We start from the raw sequence: 9,523 nt of genomic DNA, 5'->3' as shown, positions 1-9,523 counted from the left end.
TCAAATAATAAAACATTTCTCTATTTCTCACCTAAAAGTGCAAATATATCAAAATCTATCTTGACTCAAATAAACTAAGGAATCTTTCTAGTAAAGAGCATGTTCTATTGAAAATATGGACATCACATATATAATAATAATAATTATGTGTTACTATTTACTATCATAAAATATTATTCCAAATTAAAAGTGATCTAATTTAGTATGAACCAAATATGTATAGATACTCTAGTAACTAATTTCTAATTGATGATGGGCTGATTGGAAATTAGGATTAATGTGCAAAAGTTATATATTAGGCTTATGGTCCCCAAATTACACACAGGTAACTTTTCTAATATCTCATCTTTAGAAAAGAGAGAGTCACCTTCTCTGAATTACTTGTGTGCTAATTTGGAAGATCAAAACCACAAGATCGAAGATTCCAAGAAATCAATGGATTCGGGTATGTTTCCACATTTGGTTTTGTTCATGATTAAGTTTCCTTTTCTTTTTCTTTTTTGAAATTATTGATTCATGAAATTTCATGGTTTTAACATTTCGGTTATATATATATATATTGATCTTTGAAGATTTATATTAAAGTTCTTTTAGATCTTGATTATTTTGAAATTTTAGGGTTTTGATCTTTGATGTTTAATTTTGATGGATTATGAATGTTTTTGTTTTAATTTTCATTAGGCAATCAAATAATAGTGATGTCGATTGAATTTTGTTACTCGATTAATTAATCGACAATTGAGAATTTAAGGTTTAAAAGTTTTAATTTTATTTGATAATTAATTTTAAATGTAATAAAATTTTAGTTTTACATGTTGCGGTTTATATATATGTAAAGTTATTTTTGTGTGATAAAGAAAAGTGCATGGCAATTTTTGGATGGATTTCATTAAGAAACCATGGTTAGATATATATTATAGTAGAACTGCTTGATATAAATAGTATAGATGTTGGGGTTTCCTTTGGTTATGGACCTAATAATAGTTGGGTTCAAATTTTATTTTATGATTTTTTTAAAAGTATTATTTTAATAATTATTTCTTATATTATTAAACCAAGATCAAATCAATTGAATCGAAAATCAGCGATTTTATTATGATGATTATCGACCTAATTCTAAAAACATTGAATTATAGTATAAAAATGTCAAATCAAATTAAAATCTCCCATCATATAAATATCTAAAGTTTATACGTCAAAAACAACTTTATGAAATTGAAAAAATGAAGCTCTTATATTAAATTTACACTCAATTGAACCCCTATCGTTAATTAAAATAATTAATTAAGCCAATCCATTAACGAAATATATGGTTGGCCACATTGACCGTTAAAATAAATTGACGGACCAATTCGATGGTGACACATTGCAACTTTTGGTTTAATATAATATTTTCCCATAAAAATCTTAAAAATTTATAAATAATAAAAATATTATAAAATTATAAAAATTATAAAAATATAAAAATTAATAAAACATATTTAAAATATTTAAAATTTTATAAAAACATATAAAATTTCTTTAAAACTTATAAAAAAATCATAAAAATATAAATATTTAAGAATATTAAAATAGATATAAACTTTAAAAATTTATAAAAATCATAGAAACTTATAATAAAATATAATAAAATATAAAATATTAAAAAAATCATTTATACCCCTAAAATCATAATAAACACCGACATCACATCAACTGTTGGATAATGGGTATGGTCATCAGATCGTTAGAGTCATTTTCATGTTAAATAAAATGTTCTCAATATTCCACAAATAAAAAGACAATTGTCGGACCCTCTCCTTTTTATTGATAAATTATTTTTTAAAATTTTATCTCTAATTTTTTAGGTACAGTACAATGGTTTGGACCCTGAAAAGCTGAAAATTGTTTGCTAAGGATTGTATGATATAAAGTATTTTTAGTACAGTTAGATACTATGAAACCAAAATTTTATCATCCAACTATTAGCATATGCTAGTATGAAATATTCAGAACAAGGTTTTCAGAACTGGACTAGTGGTCGAACCAGTCAGGGTATCGATTTTCCAGTTCAACCATCCATCCAGTTTAATTAAATAAAACATTAAAAAATAAAAAAAATTAGTTCAATTGCTCAGTTCCTTGATCAACCAATCTAATGGCATTCTCCGAATTTGTACCTTTTCTAATTTTGATCTAACCTGTCCGATCGACTAATTCAGTCTAGTTCAATTTTTTATGTTCTTTTATAATTTTTATAAATTTGTATCAACTTTAATATTTTTTTATAATTTTTATAAGCTTTTAAGAATTTTTATAAAATTTCAAATATTTTAAATATGTTTTATTAATTTTATAATTTATTAGAAATTTTATATTTCTACAATATTTATTTTTTATAATTTTTTTGTCGATTTAATTTTTAAAATTTTTAAAATTTAAATTATTTTATATTTTTATGATTTTTAAAATTTTATGGGAAAATATTAAATTAAACCAAAATATGTTATGTGCTACCATTTGATTGATTTGTCAATTTATTTTAACAATCAAGATGATCAATAACGGAAACCATTATGGTTTTTATCAACTACGTAACTGAATGTAAATTTAATATAAAATTTTAATTAATTTTTTACATTTTCTAAACTACTTTTTGACGTATAAGCCATAACTAAATAAATAAATTTGACTCATCTAACAATATAATACCTCCTACGTAGTAACCAAAGAATTTGGAATAAGCCTCGTAAGCAACCATTGAGTAATTTTAAATACCCTTGCTTAGTTGCCTTGATTTATCGTCGAGTACTCCACTTCTCTCTTCTTCTTCTTTTTGGCTTGAAAAATTCCCAGAAAAATGGAGAAAAAGGTGAAAGCCCTACTTGATACCATCAGTTTTCTTGTATTTCTTTTCTTCGACTTTGTTGATGTTGTTCTTTGTGTGGCATACGAATTACTCGATAAGTTGTTTGAAGCTAAACCCTTTCCATGTTATTGCGGGAAAAAGTTGGAGACGAAGGAATTGTCAGAGACCTTGTTTTGGAGGAAAAACGTTTTCCGGGAAATGGGTTTCCTTAGTTTTGGGAGAAAATATGTGAAGCTGTAAAGAAAAGAGATGATGGAAATAGAGGAGAGGTGGTGAATAGGTGGTCAGATTGTGGATGTGATTCCTGTGTTTCTTGGATGAAGAAAAGTAATCAGAAGCTTCATGTCGTTGTTAAAGAGTTTCCACAAGGTTACCTTGTTTAACTGTTTACATAATTTTTCAAACATTCACAAAATTTCTAACTTCGTCTTTCTTTTTGAGTCGAAGTATTATTGATGCCTATATCTTTACATGACAGTAAACAGTGAGGATGGTCCAAGAGAAGAGGCAACTACTGAAAATGTGATATTCTTACATGGATTCCTTTCTTCTTCTTCATATTGGACGCGGTCAGTTTTCAAGTATCTATCTGAGCCTCTAAACCATCAAATCTACAGATATTTTGCAGTTGATCTACTGGGATTTGGGAAGAGTCCAAAGCCAAATGATTGTTTATATACTTTAAATGATCATGTGGAGATGATTCACAAATCTGTAATCTCTGCATATGAGTTGAGCTCTTTCCATTTGGTGGCACATTCCATGGGTTGCAATATTGCTTTGGCATTAGCTGCAAAGTACCCAAAGTTTGTCAAATCAGTCACTCTTGTTGCACCTGTGAGTAGATGATCAACTTCTAACTTCAATTAATTTTGTTCAATTGGAGTTGAAATTTTGGATTCATGGGTAGATTGTAAATGCTAAAATTAAATTTCACCTCTATTAAGTCATCAATACGAATTTGATATAATCATAAAACCAAATATTTTTTAACTACACAAATTTTAGTTGCACCCAAAAATTAAATTTCACCTCTTTTTCTTATTTCTTATTCTCTTTACTTATTTATTTATTGCATTCTATACATGTAGCCTTACTTTTCTGATTCAAATGATGAAACAAGTTCTTCAATGGCGCTCAACACAGTTGCTAGAAAAACACTATGGCCACCACTAGCATTTGGTAAATCAGTTATGACATGGTACGAACATGTGGGAAGATTTTTTTGCTTCCTTATTTGCAAGAACCATACCACATGGGAGAGGATTTTCAAGCTATTCACTCAAACAAGGTAACAATTTAGTCACTTTTCATACCATATGTAAGAAATGTATATTTAATGTCTATTTCAATTATTTTATTTAAATTTCAATACGAAATGTTTCGATTTCGTATCTTCAATTTCAGGGAACTCAACTTCATGGTAGTAGATTTAACAAGGCACACCCATCATTCAGCATGGCATAGCATGCACAATGTGATATGTGGAGGATCAAAGTTTATGGATGATTATGTGGGAATTTTGATTAATGCCAAAGTAAAGGTTTGGGTCATCCATGGTGATCAAGATCTGACTGTTCCATTAGACTGCAGCAACAACTTGAAGATGAAATTCCCTCAACTGAAACTCATCATTGTTCAAAACGTTGATCATGGGACTGTCATTTTTCATAGAAAGAGGGACTTTGTTAAGAGTTTACAACATATTTGGGCAACATCTTAAATATGGTAAATCATCATTTTAAAATACAATTATCTATTAGATTTGGTGCAAATTTAGTAATAAATAATAATTTTCTATTATTATTTAATAATAAATTTTTAATTTAAGCTTATTTTAAATTTTAGAATATTAATATGAAATTATTTTTAAATAATAAAATAGGCAATTGGGCTAGCCCAAATTAAACTTGGGTGAAAGACTAAAAACTTTGAATTCTATACTAACGGCCTTGGGGACAAATCTAAAAATTGATGCTGGCCAACTTATGAATATTTTTATTTAAATTTACTTTAGAAATATTAATATAAACATTTGTTTTAATTTTTTTGGCTTAAAAAGTAACAAAAGTCCTTACTAAAAAACAAAATATAAATTAAGCTCTTAAAAAATATTCATCCTATCGAATCTTTATTGATAAAAAAATGATATCATATAACTCCTTTCATTAATAGAATCAGACATTGATCGCGTTGATCATCAATGACCCGTGGTGTGGTTAACCGAACTCATCTACCTATATCACGTGTAATATTAATGATGTGACAATTTATATTTTAAATAAAAATCTATTCGGGAAAATCATTTACTTCCAACCGTAAAAGAGAGAAAGAGAGAGAGAAAAGAAGAAGAAAGAAAACATTTAGAAAATCAAAATATTAATTAAACCCAAAATAAAATGGTTTTCCATCGAAGCTTTTCCCTTCTTCATCCCTAACAGATTTTCACATTTCTAGGTTTGATTTCTTCGTCCTTTCTTCATCTTTTCTATCTAACTCTTCCATTCGATTGGATGCTATCAATCATTGTTCCGTTACTATTCTTCCGTGCATTGTTCTTTGAGAGTTTGAATTTTTCAATGGGTATGAAAAAGATTTGAGTTTCAAGGGTTTTGGATTTGGATTTTGGTATTCATAATTTGTTTTGAAAATTTAACCTAAACACTAGATATTTGGGTTGTTGTTATTTATTTTAATATTGGTTTTATGGTCTGAAATTATTGTTATTATAGCTCTTTCAATATGTAGGGCTACCGAAATGAGTTCATCTTCATACTCTCAACCCGATGGTGGGAATGTCTAGTGAGTTTCGTGGGATTATGAGGGAGTTGTTCCTACTATAGTGAAATGAAACGTTTGATTTGCATCACATGAAAAAGGTCTAATATAGAGAGAAGGTTATTTAGTTGTCCAAACTATAAGATAGTTGATTGTGGCTTTTTCAGATGGTATGATAAGCCACTAAGTGAAAAGGCGAAATTTTGGATTTATGAATTGAAAAAAAAAATAATGAGTTGAGAAATTTTAGTCAAAGGCGAACTAATAAAAATATGTAATTCAATAGTTAAAATCTAAATTGAAATCATCTAAGGTTTGTGCAGCATACAATAGCTAAAATATAAATTGCTAAAATCTAATTTTAGCAAATACAATAGCTAAGAGTTCTTTTTTTGTGGTGGTGCGTTGCTTTGTGCAGCATCTAAGGTTTTTGAGGTATAACAAATTACATGAGGCTCTCTGATTATCTTTTTTCCCAACACGGCTCCCACACTACGCTCGCTTGCATCACACATAATTTCAAAGGGATAGTTCCAATTTTGTGCTTGACTATAAGAGCTGAAACTAACTTCTGTTTGAGTGTGTCAAAAGCCTCCTTGCATTTTGGGCCGAACTCAAATTTCTTATCTTTTTGCAATAATTTGCATAGTGGTTCAGCTACTTTTGAGAAGTACTTTATAAAGCTCCTTTAAAACCCTGCATGGCCAAGGAAATAACGGATTTCCCTTACAGTTGAAGGATATGGAAAAGAATTTATAATGTAAGTTTTGGCCTTATCGACTTCAATCCCTTTAGCTGAAACTATATATCCTAGAATTAAACCTTTGTCTGCCATAAATGACACTTTTCATAATTCAAGACAAAATTAAATTCTATGCATCTACTTAAAATTATCATAAGGTTTTTTAAGGCATTCATCAAAATAGTTCCCATGCACAATAAAATCATCCATAAAAACTTTGATAATATTTTCTACATATTCAGAAAATATACTTATCATGCATCTTTGGAAGGTGGTCGGTGCGTTGCAAAGTTCGAATGGCATCCTTCTATACGCAAATGTGTCGAATAGGCATGTAAAAGTGGTCTTTTCTTGGTCCTCTGGTGCAACTAGGATTTGGAAGAAACTTGAGTATCCATCAAGATAGCAAAAGTGAGTTTTACCAGCTAAACGTTCAAGCATTTGATCTATAAAAGGAAAAGGAAATGGTCTTTCTAGTATAAGAATTCAACTTCTTGTAATCAATGTAGACACACCACCCATTTTGCACCGGGTTGGTACCAAGTCACCTTCAGCATTTTCTTTATTGTCACGCATGTTTTCTTGGGCACGACCTATACCAGACTTACCCATCTGCTGTCCGAAATGGGGTAGATTACGTTAGCATCGAGTAGCTTAATTATTTCTTTTTTTTTACCACATCCATCATATTTGGGTTCAATCATATTTACGCCTCGCTTTGGTTTTGTATTTTCCTCCAAGTAAATCTTGTATGTGCATGTCAAAGGGTTTATCCCTTTTAAGTCGGCAATGGTCCAGTCAATCGCCTCCTTATGGTTTTTTAGTACATGTATCAAACTTTCCTTTTCGAGCTTAGAGAGTCTATTTGAGACTATTATCGATAAGGTATTATCTTTCTCCAGAAATGCATATTTAATATGCTCGGAAGCTATTTTAATTCCAAATTTGGTGCCTGCACAATAGAAGGTAGAAGTTTAGTGTTCATCGGAGACAACAATTCATTAACAGATTCAAAATCATCAAATATCATTTTAGGTTTATCTTCATAAGACAACTCAAAAGTTTCTTCTACTAATGAGTCAATTATGTCGACACGATTTACGTTCAAGATTTTACTTGGGTGACTAATAGCGTCGTAAATGTTAAACTTCACGATCTCTCCGTCAAATTCTATCGTGCTAAGGAAGGGTTTTAGTGCTAACAGTACTAAGGAAAGGCCTGCCCAACAAGATTTTCGAAGATCCAGGAGTGTTATCCTCTTCCATTTTCACTACATAAAAGTCTGTAGGAAAAATAAGCCCGTTGACTTTCACTAATACATCCTTAAGGACTCCTTCGGGATGTACAATAGACCTGTCTGCCAACTGAATGATAACACCTGTTTTCATCAAAAAACCTGCGTTAAGTGATTCATAAATGGAAAAATGCATTACATTTACGGAAGCTCCTAAATCATACATGACTTTTTTGATTCCTAAGTGGCCTATTTTGCATGGTATTACGAACATGCCCTTATCTTTGCATTTTGCTGGCATCTTCCGCTGTAACACCACGGATACATTCTCACCAACACTTACATTTTCATTACCAGTTAATTTTCGCTTGTTGGTGCAGAGCTCTTTAAGGAACTTGGCATATCACGGAATTGGTTTGATGGCATCCAGTAGTGGTATGTTGATCTCGACATTTTGAATGTTTCAAGAATCTCTTTGTCATCTTTACCTTTCCGATGTTGGTTCAACCATCCTAGAAATGAAGGTTGAATTTTATGCAATGGAGGTTTCGTTCGAGCCTGTTCATCATTCTCGCTTTTCTTGGGCAAAATCTTGGCTAAGATTTCTGCCAGGAATTGGTTTTAGTTCTCTTCCACTTTGCAACATCACTGCATTTGCGTTTTGTCTTAGTTAGGTTCCGTTTGTGATGGCAGCTTCCCTTGTGAATTCATTTTCTCAATTGATGTGGTTAACTCTCTTATAGATGCCTTAGTTTTCTATTGAAAATCAAGCATATTAGTTACTAATTTATTGACCATGATTTCTAGATAAGTACCTGAATCTTGCGACTTTTATGGAAACCGATTTTGTATGGCTGGTTATACCGTGGGTTGGCTCCATTACTCAAGTTAGGATGGTATTTCCATCTTGGGTTATAGGTATTAGCGTAGGGGTCATATCGCCTTTGTGGTGGCCCAAAAAGTTTCCCACAACATCTAAATGGGCCATAGTATCATCATACAAACTAAGGTATGCATCAGTTGTATGTTCAAGTGTTGTACAAATTTCGTATAGTCGGGTTGGTCTTGCTTTTTCTACAACAAGAGATTTCAAAATATTAGTAAGTCTATCAACCTTAGAAGATAAGGTTGAATTACTTAGTTGGTGAACCCTTCTAGTGGGTTCAGGATTGGTTCGAAATTGCTAAATTTTGCAACCATCGTGGATATCAAGCCCATTGCTTGTTGGGGATTTATATTGACAAATGCCCCTACATTGGTCGTATCTACCATATTCATCTCTATAAGCTTTAAGCCCTCATAGAAGTATTGGAGCAGAGACTGTTCTGTTATCCCATGTTATGGGCAACTTGCACACAATTTCTTAAATTGCTCCCAATAGTCGTAAAGAGACTCCACATCTTTTTGCCTTATCCCAACGATCTCCCTTTTTAATTCAGCCGCACGCGATGCTGGAAAGAACCTATTGAGAAACAAACGGGAAAGATCAGTCCAAGTTGTAGTAGATCCCAAGAGGTAGATAAAACAACCATTCCCTAGCAGAATCTGCTAAGGAAAAAAGGAAAGCACGTAATTTGATTTGATCCTCAGTTACGCCCTGAGGTTTCATACTAAAACAACCCATATGAAACTCTTTTAGATGTTTGTGGGGATTTTAATTTTGCAACCTACAAAAAGTCGGTAGTAACTGGACTAATCCTAAATTCAGTTCAAAATCAGTATCCATAGTAGGATACGCAATGTACAACGACGGTTGTTCTACAAGAGCTTCACCATTAGCCGGATTGTTTGAGCCATAGGTTAATATGCTATATTCGGGTTTTCGTTAGCCTTAGCATTAAGCACTTCTTCAGGTGGATCGACTCTTATTCTTTCATTTTTAGTGTTTGAGTAGGGTTTCCATTAACCCTAAACTCAACTT

General features: G+C 31.2%; 1 non-coding gene across 1 annotated transcript; it reads left to right on the top strand.

The window, feature by feature from the left end:
* Positions 1-2,738: 2,738 nt before the first annotated feature.
* On the top strand, positions 2,739-4,621 carry LOC105775907 (hypothetical protein). The gene is made up of 4 exons (XR_008190196.1): positions 2,739-3,217; positions 3,327-3,685; positions 3,940-4,139; positions 4,256-4,621. It is a non-coding gene; the product is annotated as a hypothetical protein (transcript).
* Positions 4,622-9,523: the final 4,902 nt, after the last annotated feature.

Source organism: Gossypium raimondii, chromosome 10 (assembly GCF_025698545.1).
Source record: "Gossypium raimondii isolate GPD5lz chromosome 10, ASM2569854v1, whole genome shotgun sequence".
NCBI lineage: Eukaryota > Viridiplantae > Streptophyta > Magnoliopsida > Malvales > Malvaceae > Gossypium > Gossypium raimondii.
This window is presented reverse-complemented; position numbering and strand designations above follow the sequence as displayed.